General features: G+C 35.2%; 1 non-coding gene across 1 annotated transcript; it reads left to right on the top strand.

The window, feature by feature from the left end:
- The first annotated feature begins 2,853 nt into the window (after nucleotides 1-2,853).
- LOC121217247 (small nucleolar RNA R71) lies at nucleotides 2,854-2,959 on the top strand. The gene has a single exon (XR_005913364.1). It is a non-coding gene; the product is annotated as a small nucleolar RNA R71 (small nucleolar RNA).
- The last annotated feature ends 14,656 nt before the right edge of the window (nucleotides 2,960-17,615 follow it).

Genomic DNA, 17,615 nt, shown 5'->3' with positions numbered 1-17,615 from the left:
CACCGTAATGTCCTCCAGTCGGTCCTTAGTGGCAATGTTCCAAGATTTTCAATGCTTCTGTCCTTGTAACGCATTTCCTTTTGATTTGATCTACACATTTATGAAAAAGGAAAGGGTCTTCCCAAAAGTAGTTTTTCATATTAGAAAAGAATCGCTTCGTTTGCTAATGTGTCAACCCTTTTTGGATAATGTTAACGGCTAAAAAATTTGCAATATCTGCAAACCAAGGTACCTCAGAATCAGATATAGCAAAAAATTATTCTTCAGGGAATGATCATTTATTTCAATGTCATCTAGTTCTTTGGTACTTGAGTTTTCAAGCCTAGAGAGATGGTCAGCCACAAGATTTTTAGCTCCTTTCTTATCCTTAATCTCCAAGTCAAATTCCTCCATGATGCCTTCTACGAGTTCATCAAAAATGGCCATCATGCAGCACTGAAAAGTAGCAGGAGCATTACATAATCCAAAAGGCATTCTCTGATAAGCAAACGTACCGTATAGACATGTAAATGTCGTTTTTTCTTAATCTTTAGGAGCTATTAGGATTTGGAAATAGCCAGAGATTCCATCTAAAAAGCAGTAGTGCATGTGTCCTGACAATCTTTCCAACATTTGGTCAAAAAATGGGAGGGGAAAGTGGTCTTTTCCCGTGGCATCATTTGGCTTCCTATAATCAATGCACACTCTCCAACCTATAATTATCCTTGTTGCGATTAATTCATTCTTCTCATTAGCCACAACAGTCATGCCTCCTTTCTTAGGAAAACCCTACACTAGACTCATCCAAGGACTGTCAGAAATAGGATAAATAATTCCAGCATCTAGAAGTTTAATTACCTCAGCTTTAACAACTTCCTTCATGTTGGGGTTCAGTCGTCTTTGGGCTTGCATGCATGGTTTATATTCATCTTCCATTAGAATTTTGTGGGTGCAAAAAGAAGGGTTAATCCCTTTAATGTCAAAAATTTTCCAACCTATGGCCCTTTTATGCTCTCTTAATACTTGGAGTAATTCCCCTTTCTCCTTGGTTGCAAGTAGGATGCAATAATTATCGGTAATGTGGAATTATTTCCAAGGAATGCATATTCCAAGTGATTCGGCAATTACTTAAGTTCCAATTTGAGAGGTTCGTCAATAGAGGGTTTTTGCTTAAGTTCATCTTTTACCTTAACTCCCTCATATTCTGCTAGTTTTGGGGAGGTTTCATTGGAGTTTAGTTCGGTTCCTATTTTAGAATCATCATCTATCCCCTCTCCTTGGTCAAGACAGAGTATCATCATGTCCTTGTGTACGATTTCCTAAAAAGAATCTTGAGTAGCATGATCAATAGAGCCGATAAAATAATATGAGTCATCCTGTTCTCTAGAAAATCTCATGGCATCAGAAATTTTAAATATAATCTCTTCGTCAGCTACTCAACTACCAACTTACCATCACCCACATCAAGTACAGCCCTAGCAGTGGCTAAAAATGGCCGACCTAAGATTAAAGGCACCTCAACATCTTCATCAATGTCAAACACAATGAAATCAACAGGGAATATAAATTTATCTACTTTTACAAGTAGATCCTCTATAATTCCCCTAAGATATTTAACTGATCTATCAGCTAATTAAGTACTCATCCTAGTGGGTTTAGGTTCCCCAAGACTAAGTTGTTTAAACATTTTACATGGCATCAAATTAATGCTGGTGCCTAAATCAGCTAGTGCTTTATCAACATTCAAACTACCAATTAAGCAGGGAATAGTAAAACTTCCTGAATCTTTCAGTTTGAGTGACAGTTTATTCTGGAGTATGGCTGAGCACTCTTCATTAAGTCCCACTGTAGATAAGTCTTCAAACTTTCTTTTGTTTGTCAAAAGCTCTTTTAAAAATTTTATTTATGTAGGCATCTGTGATGTAGCTTCAACAAAAGGTAAGTTAATATGCAATTGTTTAAAAAGTTTAAGAAATTTACTGAATTGTTCATCCATGCTTTACTGGGTATGGAATTGATGGTCTATATTCTTTTGGCCTTGGATTATCATTGTTTTTGGGTTCGACCTCCTTTTTGTCAACTTCGTGTGGTGGCTTCTTTTCAGATTCAGCTAACACTTTCCCACTCCTTAGTGTAACTGCTTTCACATGCTCTTTTGGGTTGTGTTTAGTGTTACTCGGCAGACTACCTTGTGGTCATTCAGATATCAATTTAGCAAGCTGACCTATCTGAGTTTCGAGCCCTTGGATTGACGCTTTTTGATTCTTAAGGGCTACCTCGGTATTCTGGAAACGAGTTTCTGACATCGAGATGAATTTTTTTAACATCTCCTCAAGGTTCGGCTTCTTTTCCTTCTGGTAAAGTGGTTGTTGAAAACCCAAAGGATGTTGTGGCCTTCGATTTCTATGACCACCCCACGAGAAATTGGGATGGTTCCTCCAACCTGCATTATAAGTGTTACTATACGGGTTATTTTAGTGTCTAGAGTTATTGTTACCCATATATTGCATTTGTTCCTCATCGATGCTAGGGTTGAAGGGTTGATATTCTGTGCATGCTCCTCCTCCATTCGAATCGTACCTCATCACTAGATGTACCTGAGTAGAACTACACAAACCGTCAATCTTTTTATTTAAGAGTTCTACTTGGTTAGATAGAATAACAACCGTATCGAGGTTGAAAACACTGGCTGCTTTCGTCGGCTTTGTCCTTATAACTTGCCACTAATAGTTAATCAGTGACATCTCTTCACTAAATTCGTAAGCCGCCTCAGGTGTCTTATTATTGATAGTTCCACCAGCAGCTGCGTCAATCATCTACTAAGTCAAAGGGTTCAGACCATTGTGAAACGTTTGGACCTGTAGCTAGAGTGGTAACCCATGGTGAGGGCATCTTCACAAAAGGTCCTAGTATCTCTCCCATGCATCGTAGAGTGATTCTAAATCCATCTGCACAAAAAAAGAGATATCATTATGTAATTTGGCTATTTTAGTCAGCGAAAAATATTTTAATAAAAAATTTTCAGTCATTTGTTCCCAAGTAGTGATTGACCCTCGTGGTAACGAGTTCAACCATTGTTTAGCCTTATTCCTCAACCAACAAGGGAATAACCAAAGGCAAATGGCATCATTAGAAATGCCATTGATTTTAAAAGTGTCGCAAAACTCTAAGAAATTTGCCAAGAGAGCATTGGGCTCCTTGTCCTGCAAACCATCAAACTGAACAAACTGTTGTATCATTTGAATTGCATTAGGTTTCAGTTCAAAATTATTTGCAGCAATAGCAGGTCTAACTATACTTGACTCAATTCCTGTTAAATTAGGTTTAGCATAATCATACATAGTACGTAGAGCAGGATTCTGATTTACTGGATCAACAGCAATCACAGGAGGTAGCGGATTTTATTGGTTTTCAGCCATCTCCTTGGTTGTGGTTGAAGTATCATCCTCTTGCTCTTCCTCTGTGAACTGTTCGATCGATCTCACTATCAAATAGTAATGGTCCTGACGGGTTTCTTCTGGTCATTAACTAGAAAAACCTGTCAGAAGAAAATAAATGAAGAATTAGAAATAAAAATTTAAATGGCAATAAATGTAAAATGGCTAAAGTAATAAAAATTGAGTGTTCCAAATATCCTAGTTCCCCGGAAACGGTGCCAAAAACTTGATGTGTGATATTTGTACTAAGTTTTAAAAATTTATAAATGAATCGTTCTTGAAACTAACTTATTATCACGATTAAGGCACGTGTACTTATTGAACAATAGTATAGTTCAGCAAGACGGGATTGTCGAACCGAAAGGAACTACGAGTACTAGTATTTACTTCTTTTTTATTATCTAGCCTAAAAATTAAGAGGTTTGGTTATCTAAACTAATTACTAACTAAGAATGCATAGAAAGAAAACTTGGGAAAATACTTTTGGGAAAATTTGATTGATTGAGACAATATCTAAGGAAAAATTCACCAAGACTTCACTTGTTATTTGACTCTGAATCAGACGATTTATTCATTTGACTTGATCCGTAGAAATCCCTAAGTTATATTATTATCTCTCTCGAGACTAATAACGTCTAACTGTAGGTTGAATAATTGAAATCTGTTTCTAATTAACACCCTAGAATTGCATTAACTCGATCTATGGATTCCCTTATTAGGTTTCACCCTAATCCGAAAAAATCTTGTCACCCTATCTCTAGGCGCGCAATCATCTTCACTAAATTACTACAAATTTACTATTAGACATGGTCTATTCCTCCTCTGAATAAGAGCGTTAACTTGGATCAATATCTTGGAATATCAAAACAAGAATTAAAAACATCTAATTAAGAACAAGTCAAATATTTATCATACAATTCAGATAATAATAACAAGATCCGCCTTAGGTTTCATTCCCCTTAGGTATTTAGGGGTTTTAATTCATACTTATGAAGGAAAACATCTCAAAAGCATAAAGATAACAAAACATAAGAAAACCCAAAACTCCTGAAGGAACTTGATGGGAGATCTTCAGTCTTGATGATGAATCTGGCTTCTGAGATGGATCAATCGGCTTTCCTTGAGTAATTCCTTGCTTCCTACTCTCTGTCCCCCTCTTAAGTGCGTCCTCAAGTGTTTAAATAGGCTTTTGAGTTCCTAAGAGCCCTAAAAATTGGCCTTTTTCAAATAGGGTTATACTTGGGCTCAGCAGGGACAAGCCCGTGTGCGATTACTCCAGCCCGTGGTCAAGGCTGTTGAACAGGCATGGGCGTGTAGTATACTTGTGTAAGTCGTGCTTCAATCTTGCCAAAGGGACACAGCCATGTGACACGCCCGTGCGAGAAAGTCCAGGCCGTGTTGATTTCCCACACGGGTCCATTTTCTCCGTTTTTGGCTAGTTTCTCGCTCTTTTTACTCACCTATGCTCACCTAAGTATAAAACATGAAATTAAAGTATTAGAAGCATCGAATTCACCAAATCTAAGGAGAAATCATCCATAAGTGTGCTAAGCATGGGATAAAAAATGTATAATTTACGGTTTATCAGTATCCTGTCCTATATAACTTGTGCCAAGAGGTAAGACCAGGAGGGTATCCATATGCCTAGGAAGAGACTGGAAGATGACTTAGATGGTAATCCTTAATGAAGATGAGATTGGAAAGGTATTCTTAGCTAAGGTGATAAATAACTCAATCAAGAATAATTAATTATTTAATTCAGTAATTAAGGATTTAATCAATCATAGGCTAGAGGCTCGCATCTTTGACACTAAGAATAGGAAATTTATCAGTTTAGTTAGGTTAATTAATATTTTAATTTAGATTAACACTACAAATTCTAGATTCGATTATATTAGTAATTATTTTCTATATTTAATTTAATAATAATTTCTCCAAGCTGCAATCCATTGGGTATAATCCTTAAAATACTTACTAATGTTCTATCGTAACACTTCTATATTACAATTTTACTTGTACGCTTGCAGATATCGCAATTAAATATTTAAATTTTTATATACATGATTTTTACTTTATACGTTCGCACATTTGGAGGTGGTCAGTAACTTATGTAATTAAATATAAGTGGATGCTTAAGCTCTAAAGCTAATTGAGCCGATAGTCAGTATGTTAGGTACATAACTTGTGTATGGCATGGCTTTACTAGCAACAATGGAATTCATAGCTCGATTAAAGAGTTAACAATTTCCTATCATTGGCAATCTGTGGATTGATAAATATGGAATGTGGTCACGGGTTGCTTGTTCTCAGACACAATGGTGATAATGAGATAAAATAGGATTGTATTGAACAAACCAATTTAACTCAAATGAATTAAAGATATCATATGAGGGTAACACACACATAGTGAGGTCGTTAGACAAAGTAGTTGGATGAATTACTTTCGTAAAGAGTTTAAGGAGATTTAACAATCGGAACATTAAAATTTCTTAACGAAAAACTTTAATACCACCTTAATGACACTTCGTAAATATTTATAAAAATATTTACGGCTCGGTTAATAGAAACGAGGTCCTGATACCTTATTTTCTAAAACCACTTAACCTTAGGGTCATACCACTTGAACTTAATGAATCGCTTATATAACAAAAATCACTATATCAAAAACCTTTTTAAAACCATGTTTGGCTTACAAATACTAAATAATAATATTTACAAAATTACTCATCGAATTTGATGGCCTCGAAACCACTTTTTTTGACACCACTAAAAAATGGGTTGTTATAATAGTTTTAACTGTCCAATGTTAGGATTGAATTAAGTATAAGTTACTTTCCAAGCGTGTTTGTGATGCCTTATTCTGACATAATCTAGAGGAGCAAAACTTATGGCAAAGTTAAGTACGATGATTCAAAGAAAAATGGTAAGGGTGTATAAGTTTTTGAATTAGGTGTATAGTTATATAGAAAACGGCATGCGAAGAAGTATTCTCCCAAAAAGGTTCATCTTGGCATATAGAATAGGCGAACCAAGAATGTTTTATTTATATGGCCCTTTGTAATAGGAGCGGTTAAGGAATCATAAGGAAGAATATTTGACTAAGTAGTAGTAGCCACCCAAATGCTTTTTTGGTGTATAGAATAAGCTGACTCTAATGTGGAAATAAGTAGACAATGATTCCTATTTAGATTAGGATGATAAGTGAAACGAAAATGACAATTACGAAAGGATGGTTATGACGTATGAGGCCACACCAGAAGGCATAATACCTCTACTGACCAATGTGGTCCTATACCAATTGATTGGTTAGGAAAGTTGGTTGGGAACTAACCAAATGTGAATCAGAAGAGTTAAATGCTAAAAGAGTATCAGGTAAGTTTCTTGGGAGTGAGAGATTTTGGATAATTTAATTCAGTTTTGATGTGACAATTATCAAATCCCCAGGAAAACTTGAGTTAGGTTAAAAGGAAACTCAGGTTAGGATAAGGAGGGTTGTCTTCCTTCTAAAGGACGAAGGGGTTAAGCAGATGGGGGTGCCTTCCCAAAAAAAGACAAGTCTGGAACTCTAGGTTTTTTGCTAGAAGTTCCCTCCCAACAAGGTACATTTCATGACTTTGTCTGCTAAAGAAATATAGGTATTGATTATACTTGAAGAAATAATGCTTAGTGACATTTCTAAGTTAAAGTATAGGTTAAAGGTTACCCAAATGAGTTCTAACAAAGTGTCTCTATTTGACGAGGCAATGAAGCCATAGTATCTGGTTGAATTAAAGAGCTAGAACTCAAGCTGATTTTGTCACAAGGAAGAATTAGGTCTGAAGTTTGACAGCCTTCTAAGTTTTGAGGTGAGTCCCTAAGCTGACTCTTGCAAATGTATTATGCATGTTAGAACCTTTATGAAAATAAGCTAAAAAAATTCATGATTCTGCGAGAAATGTATGCCTGCTGAACTTGCATGAATGATTTGTATAGAATATAGATATGATCTCTGAAGTTAATGGTTAATGTGTCTGAATGAATAAAGTGTGTCTATGTGTGTTTTGAGGATATAAATAAGTTATATGTGAATGAGCCTGTCAAGTATGAGTTTGCATGAAGTGTCTGTGTCTGTCTCTGGGGTCGTCTAAAGGGGTGCGTCGGGACTAAAAACATGAATCTTTGAAAGGAAAAGTCCATGGCACTCTGAAGATATATAGTGTAAGACCATGGCTGGGCTATGGCATCATATGAAAATGATTTAAAGGGTGGTTGGGTGAGTACCATGCAATGAGGGGCAAACCTCACGATGGTGAGTTTAGTTGAATCCCTATCATCAAAAACACCAATTTCTATAAAAGTGAGCCACTTTGGCTATCTCTGAAAAGATGCCTTTGTGGCTATATTTGTTTAAAGGAAGCCTTTTTGGCTATCTCAATTAAAAGGAAACCTTTGTGGCTATCTCCGTTAAAAGGAAGTCTTTGTGGCTATTTCTACTAAAAGAAAGCCTTTGTGGCAATCTTTATTAAAAGGAAGCCTTTGTGGCCATCTCTGTTAAAAAGATGGCTTTATGGCGAGACTCTAAAAGAAAAGCCTTTCCTTTCAAAATCTTACCTTCTTGGTGTAATCTGATGTACGACTCTTGTGATAACCACCTAAGGATAGTGCCTTTGTGTGAACCCCGTATGGTTACAAGGCAATAGACTAGTGTACGCCAGAGTACATGGAGAGAGAAGGTTATGTGTTGAACGTATGTATAGAGAGTATACTAAAGTAAGGAAGATCTGAGTCTATTTTGAGTTAAGTATTGGGCGTAGTGTACCCCGCCTGAAGAAAATGATAAGACTAGTACGTATGGAAAAAGATATTAAGTCTTATAATAAGGTATTGTTTAAGAAAGATTATAGAAAGTAAAGAGATGTTAACTATAGTGCGCTCAAGAGAAAAGAAATTGGTTCTGAAGAAATAAAGACAGTAGCCTCAGTAATGTACTGCCAAAGAAGGAAGAAAGGTTAAAAATACCCCAAGGATATGAAAAATAACATATGCAAAGTAGAATGAATGAAAAAGATATTCTAAGGTTTAGCTCACTAAGTTCTTATGAACTTACAAAAGTTGTTTTTGTTTTTAGGTATATAGAGTAATATGCGCTGAGAGACGATGCTAGGGCTACGCCAAAGAAACGGTGTGTTGGGTTGTTATGCATACAGAAGAAGGTAAATGACATGTTCGAGTCTTTGTTGAAGTTCATTAAGTAGTATCCCAAATTATATCCAGTAGACTAAGAGATAAAATAGGAAAGTCTGAAATTTTACTGAGTCGAAAAAATAATCATACATTTATTTTACAAGAAACTCTGTAGTAGCCATAGATAGTATTTTGTATATAGGAGAAATGTAAATGTAACCATATAATGTATGCCAATAAGAGATTTTGTTACACTTATTAAGACATTTACATGAACAAAAGGAATTTTAAAGTTACATTTGTTTAAGGCGTAACACCCGAGATTCAGATCTCGTACATCGGATCGGGTCGAGGGTATTACATGAATTCAAGAAAAGTTGTAGAGAAAAATTCTCTAAAAAAATATTTTTAAAATTTTCTAGAGGTACTATCGTTATTTACAATTTGACCCACTAGTAATTTAGTGAAACGAATTGATTCAAGAAGTGCCCAAACCCTGCAGACATGAGTTTTAGGATAGCAAAGAAAACTACTCGGTTGAAGCATTCAGCCTAGACGAATCATAAATGTAGGATTTTGTTTAAGTGTTTATCACTTTAGATAACACAACCAAGTTCTTGTTTTTGGAAAAAAATAGAAGACTCAGGCTTTCCCTTAAACCTATTTTCCACTTCCTTTTCTGAACCCGATTTTCCAACACAACCCCTATGCTGAGTGTAGATCTTGGTGTTACATAAGCATCTAAGTTCTCAGAATACCCAAATATAACACCTTCCCACAAGTTCGCACTAGAACTCTAATCAAAAGAATTGGCCATAGGTCAACAATTTTGAAATAAGGAGGAATGTGTAGCTGCCATCAAGAAGTATAGCATGAAAGTTTAATTGGACTACAAAGTCATATCCAAACTGACATTATATATTGGGAAGTGTTAAAGGTCTACAGAAGGTTGCAACTAGTGGATACAAGTTACATTGATACAGAGGTCACAATTGTGGGAGATTCAAAAATATGTAGGGCCTTATACATGCAATGCTGCAAGGATGACGCAAGATCATGGGAAACTTGATTCAAAAAAAAAATTGTGACTACATCATGCCACTAGTGAAAGACATGTCCTCTATTCTTGTATCAGTTTTATTTGCTAATGTGAAATCTTAATTTTAGTACAAAGTTTCATAAATGAAATCATGGTGGGCTAAACAAATGGAGATTGAACAGTTGTACAATGAACTTCAAAAATGGTTACCCACGATACAGAAGCATGTGGCAAGGATTGTACGCACCCGTCCTGAATTTTTCAACAGTTGAGTGGTACAACAGGGATCAGGTTCTACGACAATTTAGGTGTAAGCAAGATGTTCCAGACATTCTAGTCAACTTTGACAATGTGCACAACATTAATAAAATGGGAAAAAATGCAAAGAATTGGATATTAGAGCATCAATAGTGGACTCTAATGTGTAATGCCCAAATCGATAGAAGGCCTTAGATGGAATCCAGGATTTCACGCTCTCAATCTACTATGAAAGTTGGCATATGGAAAACGGGTTGTCGTATTTCTTTGGTGGCTAGTTGATGGTAGTTTTTACACATATACACTGACGGGGACATCATCAAAGTGTATACAGTCGCTCCCATCCTCACTGAAGACATCTACCTCCTGCTCCTGAGCCCGAACCTACAAGGACACAAACACAATCGAAGGGTAGTTCTTATCATTTGGAGTTTTGTAGTGATAGCTTTGCACTGAAGTTCCTAGTCTACTCTTATCATCTTGATATTCCCAGTTCCTATTCTCATTATCAGCAATCGGGGTTATCAATGATGAATGATATGTTTCAGTTTGCACCTCAGCACTCTACACTTCGCGGTCAAATCATTGGGACATACAATTTTTTGAGTTACTTTAATACACCCCAAGATTCATCAATGGACGATAAGAATAAAAGTTTAAGTGAGGAAAACATTGAGCCCCCGATAAAGAATCACCAACAACTCAGACGTCAAAGAAGGGCACCACAACATTTTACCCCATTAATAACTCCATTCAACCATCAATTTTGATTAATGTAAATTGTATCCTTTTTTCTGATACACTTTATGTAACATCCTAAAATAGGGTATAGTAGGACAGTGGTTTCGGGACCACAAATTTGATGTTAAAATATTTATTTTATGATTATTATGAGGCCTACGATATGAAAATATGCATGAGTGAAAGTTTCATGAAGAAATTTTATGTATAAGGTGTCCAATTTGAAATAAAAGACCAAATTGAATAAGTTGCAAAACTTCGGTTCTAGAAGGAATTTGTATGAAATTTCTTTGGATTATTAATTAGGAGGTCTTAAATAGAAATTTTCCCAATTTCTAAGTTTTTGGACAAAAATAGGCATGCATGGAAAAATTTGAAAGTTTAGTAAGGAGGGGCATTTTGGTCATTTATTAATAAAATTAATAAAAAGGGAAAAATCAAAGCAAAATTCATTCATCTTCTTTCCCATAGCTACCAAAATTTTTATGTTCTCCATAGCTAGGGTTTCAACATTTTCAAGCTTGATAGTAAGTGACTCATACCCCATTTTTAATGTTATTTGTATTTTTAAGATCCTCGAAACATGCTCTTTCTATTTCTACCCGTATTTTAAGCTAGGGTTCATGTTTAAAAATTTACCCATGCATGAGACGCTTCTGTTTTGATGAATTATGGAGGAATATGAGAGTTTAAAAGATAGTAAATAGTTTTTCATGGAAATGGCTTAAAGGACCATTTTTTAAAAGTTGTAAAAATGTGTAGAAAAATGTGAAATGAAGGAAAATGTGGGCTGCTATACGTATGAAGAATATTCGGCTAGTCTTGGATAACCAAGAAATTACATGCATTCCATTATACGAGCCTAGGGACTAATTTGTAAAAGTTGTGAAAGGTTAGGGGCAAAATGTTCATTTTGTTTGGGGGTGAGTTTTAGGTTAAAAATGGATAATGTAAGGTACTAATAATCTATTTTGTTAATATAGACTCCGAGAGACCAATTTCGGAGGTCGATTGAGGAAAATAAAGGGTTTCGGAGTAACTGAAATTCGAATCCGAAATGACTACTAGGTAAGTTCGTGTAACTCGAATGTAGACTATTTAAATACATTCAAAAGGTATATTCATGTATGAGTTATAAAATTGATATTCGTTGTGAAATAATTTATGAAAAATATTGTGTTGATGAAAAGTTGAGAAATTGTCCTAATTGAATAAAAATGATATCTGATGGATTTCTCGAAAATGAATTGACAGTAAAAGGATATGTCCCGGACGGGCATTCCTAAAATGATCTAGCCTCTTGAAGAATATGTGGGGCATTATGGATTTAGCTGGGGCGGGTAATTCGATTAGGGTCTGAATTTAGCTTGGACTGGTAATTCAGATCCTAGCTCATGAGAGCAATTGTCGTTGGAAGGGATTTAGCCTAGACTGGTAATCTTGACATTGCTCTATGAGTTTATGTTACGAGGGATTTAGCTTGGACTGGTAATCCTACCGTAAGAGCGAGGTTCGCAAGAGTGCGTACTTGAAATGATCACTTGTATGATTTGACAGTAAATGGGATATCCATAGAGATTTTGAGAAATTCAATGGGATTAATATAAGTAATGGAATGGAAATACTTGAATTGATGAACTCATCTAAGATTAATGCTATAATGTTTTGGCATGAGACTAACTTGATGATTGAGTGTATGTGATAGGGGAATTATACTATACTTGTTGGAATGAATATCTAATATGGTTGTTTGCTAAATAATTGGTAAGTTTACCTTCCTATTATCTGAACTTACTAAGCATGTTAATGCTTACCCCCTCCCTTTTCCCTTGTCTTACTGAGCTCGCGGACTCGTGAAGATTGGAAGATAGTTGGAGCATCGATCACACTATCAACTTGTCTTGCTTTGGTATATAGAAACTTTTATTTTGTTATAATGGCATGTATTTTGTTATATGTGTCATTTGGCTAGCCAAAGTAAGGGCTTAAATGATATGCTTATTCATTTTGTATATGGCCATGAGATATGGCTTATAGTGATGTAGGTTGTAAACCTACTAATTGTGCATGTTCATGCTTGAATGTTTTCATGTGATCATTGATGTAATATACCATGAATGGATGTGTGTAATGTAGGCAAATCACTTGATAATGGTTTATGTCATAATTGGCGTGAGTTATAAAATGGGCCAAGTATAAAATGTGATTTTTGTATATGGTAACCCTAGCACAAAGAGGGTAATATTAATATAGGTCAAAAAGGGGCATGAAGTAACATGCCTGACCTTGGCCAAGAAGGTTTTAAATGCACATTTATATCATGATAGATGTCCAGGGAGTATACTAGTGTGTATAGATGTTTAAGTGTGACCAAAGGCTTGGAAAATATCCTCCAAAAGGTCCACACGGGTAGAGACATGGGCATGTGTCTAGGCCGTGTGTGACACATGGTCAACTCTATAGGCATGTTGTATGGCCGTGTGTCCCCTACACCTAGAATTTTAGGTCAGTATGCATGGTAGTAAACACACGGGTAGAGACACGACCGTGTGTCTCAACCGTATGGAGGACACGGCCTAGCACACGGGCGTGTGCCTTGGCTGTGTTCCCCTAAATGGATGATGACGTCATAAACAAAATGTCCAGGTTTTTGTATACGGGCTTGTCGTTGCCGTGTGAAGGACACGGGCATGTCCCAAGCACACGGGTGTGTGCATTGCCTCCACACGGGCTTGTGAGGCTTAAACATAAAAAAAAATTCTAAAATTTTCTTAAGTTCTTGGTTTAGTCCCGGATCATTTTTAACGCATGTTTTGGACCTCGTAGGTCCATAATAGGGACAATATGATTTTGTTTGATTGGTTTTAAATTGGAATAAAATTTTAGAACCCGTTTTTTACAGAATGTCCATGTTTGTGTACAGTAATACCTCGTACCTTGTCCCGGTCTCGGGTACGAGTAAGGGGTGTTACACTTTATTTGAATTTGTAATAGGGTTTCAACATCATTTCCCATCATATTAAACATGACAAGAATGGTGTTATATTAATCAATTTTGATTAACGTTTCAATGGTCAAACTTCAAACTCATTTTTCTTTATATTAAACTTCACAAGGTTGGTTTTATATTAATTAATTTTTATTAATGTCGGTAAAATACAGGAGATAATGTTTAAAATAAATTCAAACTTCACGTACATCAATTTAAGTTTGCCTTGACTACAATGGTTATCCAATATGGAAGTTTCGATGCGGGCACTTGTTTCGATTGTTGCCAACTATTTTGCATAAGGGCAACATTTGGGTTCACTATTCTCCCTCAAGTCAATCTCATTCCTAATCATGTGACCTGTGGCCAACCTGCGTACCCTACATATGTTGGAAAAATCTCGGTTTGTGATATTTATAGCAATAAGCCCTCACCAAATTCATACTTGTGTTTTTGGCTTAGTGGAAGTTTGTTGTTCCCAACTTTCAACCAAACGATTTTCTCCACTATTCATGTACCACGAACTGCTTCAAGTGTGGGCTCGAACCAATTGAATCGAAACGCATAACTAGAAAAAGTTTTCTCTCTTTTATTTGGGGGTGAAAATGGAAATTCTCTCTCTTTAATAGAAATCAGTTGAATTGTTATTCTGGAAAAACATATTTGATGAGAATAAATTCTCTCTATATTTTGGTAGAGTAATAATCTCTTAAAGTTGTGTAAATAGCTCTACCGATGACATCTATTTGTAAGGAGAGAAGGTAGAACCCTTTTTGAATTGTAGAGATTTATTTCAAATAGAAAAACAACTTCCTAGACCAACTGAGAGAGGGAAAGGGGCTAATAGGGTGTGGTTCCCTTCGTATGTATTATGATGGGGATTCAAGCCTCTCATTATATTAGGTCCAATTAAATGTGCTTTCTGAACTTTTAACTCAACATATTATAATTTACTCCAACCCAATACATATTTTTCTATTTTCCAAAACAAACTTTAATATACTATATTAAACAATTTTCTTATCCCTATTTTACCCCTAGTAAAATTTTGACGATTTTACCCACGATAAAAAATTTTGATAGTTTTACCCTTGGTAAAATTTTATAAAAATGTGTTCAGTATTTCATAACTCAACATAGTCATTGTGGCTGAATAGTTTATTTTCATTTTTGCGCTTCAAAACAACTCAAAAACATAAACTCATTTTTCCGATCATTTTTAAGTAATCTATATAGAATTGCAAATGAATCATTTCTATTTTCATTTCCATTTCCATTTCCATTATCATTTTGAAAACCTAATTTTATTTCAAAATGATTCCATTGTTCTATTTTGGAAAAGACCATAATCATTCCTGAATGTTTTCCATTTCTCTTTCCCTACTCATTCTGTTAATTTTTATTCACACAATTCATTTCTGGTTTCAACTAGCTAGCAAGGGACCAATTGGACAAATGTGATTAGGGCCCAAATGATTTATAATTAAGTTCTGGCTTTTTTCCTGTTAATTGTAAACTCATTAAGTCATTAAGTCATTCCACTATAGTATCATGACTAAGCTCTCCCCAACGACATACCATTATGAAAGCAACTACTCAGTGCTTAACCAATGACCTTGCATAAGTGCATTACCCTCATAGGATACCACTGATCTCTTTGGGATAAAATACATTCTCCCAATATGATCCTATTTTATCTAACGGTAACCATTACATCTTCTTTCATCAAAAGTCAATTACTATCGAATAGTAATTAAGTCATTCATCACAAAGACGAAAGACCCATGGTCATGTTTACTTTTCATCAACCATGTAATGTCAATGAGAGGATATCATTTACCCATGTCTTGTGCTATGAATTCCACTATTGTGAATGACACTACATACTGTAGAAGTTGTACACCCACCACACTAGCTTTTAGCTCCTTACCTATTCAAACTCAAGCTTTTACTTACATCAAAGTGTACGAGTCACACATACATAGTCTGCCATCCACTCAGGATTTAGGTATGCTACACATCAAAGTGAATAAATCCATAAATGAATTTAGGATCCATTATACTTGGGTACTATCCATTGTACTGTCAATTAGGGATGTGAATTGAGCGAGGTGGGTGTGGGGGGATAATAAACCCAAAACTATCTCCGCCCTGCCACCCACATGTGTCCCTAGACCCATCTAATCCCCACTATACCCAACCCACACCCAAGTTATATAATATATTTATAAATATTAGTTAAATAAATATAAAATAATTTTTTTATGAAAAAAGTATGGAATCCCTGTCCTCCAGACTCCCACCACATATGTGACATTATTCCAACTATCACCATTTAAAATTAAAAAATAGTCATCGCGACCCTTTAATTGGTAAATCAAATATAACTTCAACATGATTATAAAAAATTCAAAAAATAAAGTCCTTACATAATATCCAAATGAAAACAATGTCTCAAATACATCATAAATATCTTCAATTGCAACACAAGTGCAAAAATTTCAAAAATCAATCAATACATAGCACTCTCATTGCTTCTGTATCACATTCATCTTCTAATTCTTCTATCAATTGTGAGCATTGTATCTCTTTAACTTCACCTAAACCTGCATATGTAAGCTTCTTTATAAGTAACTTTCACTTCTATTTGACAAGTAAATTCAGTGTAAAAGATGATATGTTACTATTCTCTAAATAAATTCAAAATAAAAAATATCATAAACTACCTTTAAAATGAGCCCAAATCCAATTTTGAGCACACATTAAAGCCTCAACAGTTTCTAGTAAAAGTCGACTACAAAAAGGATCAAGTACTCGACTACTAATGCTGAAAGCAAACTCCGAAGGGACTGTAGAAACAGGAATGCTTAAAATATCCCTAGCTATTTGTTGAAGAATAGGATATGTGCTTCCATATGTCTTCCACTAGGTGAGGATATAAAAATCATCACAAAGTGGTACATTAGAAGCTTCCAAGTATTTTTATAAATCTTGTAATGCTCCTAACCTGTCTCTGTTCCCGAATTAGGGTTACGGAGCATTACGATTTATATCAGATACAAATAACATTATTTAAACATGCATTTATTACTTTACAAATTAATAATCTAAATTAAACAGTATTTATCATACATACATTTATGAGTTTTATATAGAGTATACGAAACTTAAAAATGGCTTTGGAACCAATCAAGGATCAACCTAAATCAAAACAAAAAATATGACAAAAAAATTGAAAATAGGTGTCACACAGACGTGTGGCAAAGCTCAGGCTGTGTCGCTCAGTAACATGGTCGTGCAGCCAACCGTGTAACAGACCCTGTAACATTCGAAATACCCTACACGGTCATGTCACAAGCAGTGTGCTAGACCGTGTGAATATTCGAAATAGGGTCACACGACCATGCCACAAACCGTGTCCCAAATATTGTGAAAAACTATTTTGAAACACATGATCGTGTGAGGAGACCGTGTGCAGCACACGGCCGTGTGATAGCCCGTGTGCCCCTAATTGAACCTTCATATGCAAGTTTACCAAATTGAACTTACTTGGACCACAAGTAACTCATTCATATTCAAGTCATTCAATCATCAATAATGCCTCAAAATACCAATTACCAAATCAAATACCAAAGACACCTCAAAGTTATCCATTATCATTAACTACCTACCAAATTGACCATATTTCAACATCATAAAAGAATCCAAACCAAAACAATGTCAAAAAACAAATGTACCAAACATAACCACATCCAAAATATCATCAAAATCAACATAAATTACCAAACCAAAACCATATAAACTTATTTAAAATTTAACTAACATTGTAACTTTAAAAACTTCAAATCATATAAATATGCCTCAAACCGAAATAGCTAAAAACAAAAGCTACCGAAAAGGGTTGGATAGGGTAACCTCTAAAGTTGATTTGACCGACCAATTTTGCAATACGATAGCTATAAAAAACAGGAAAAGAGATAGAGTAAGGTTATAAAGCTTAGTAAGTTTA

The sequence above is a fragment of the Gossypium hirsutum genome, chromosome A02 (assembly GCF_007990345.1).
Source record: "Gossypium hirsutum isolate 1008001.06 chromosome A02, Gossypium_hirsutum_v2.1, whole genome shotgun sequence".
Classification (NCBI taxonomy): Eukaryota; Viridiplantae; Streptophyta; class Magnoliopsida; order Malvales; family Malvaceae; genus Gossypium; species Gossypium hirsutum.
Note: the sequence above shows the minus strand (reverse complement) of the source record. Positions and strands in the feature narration are given on the sequence as shown.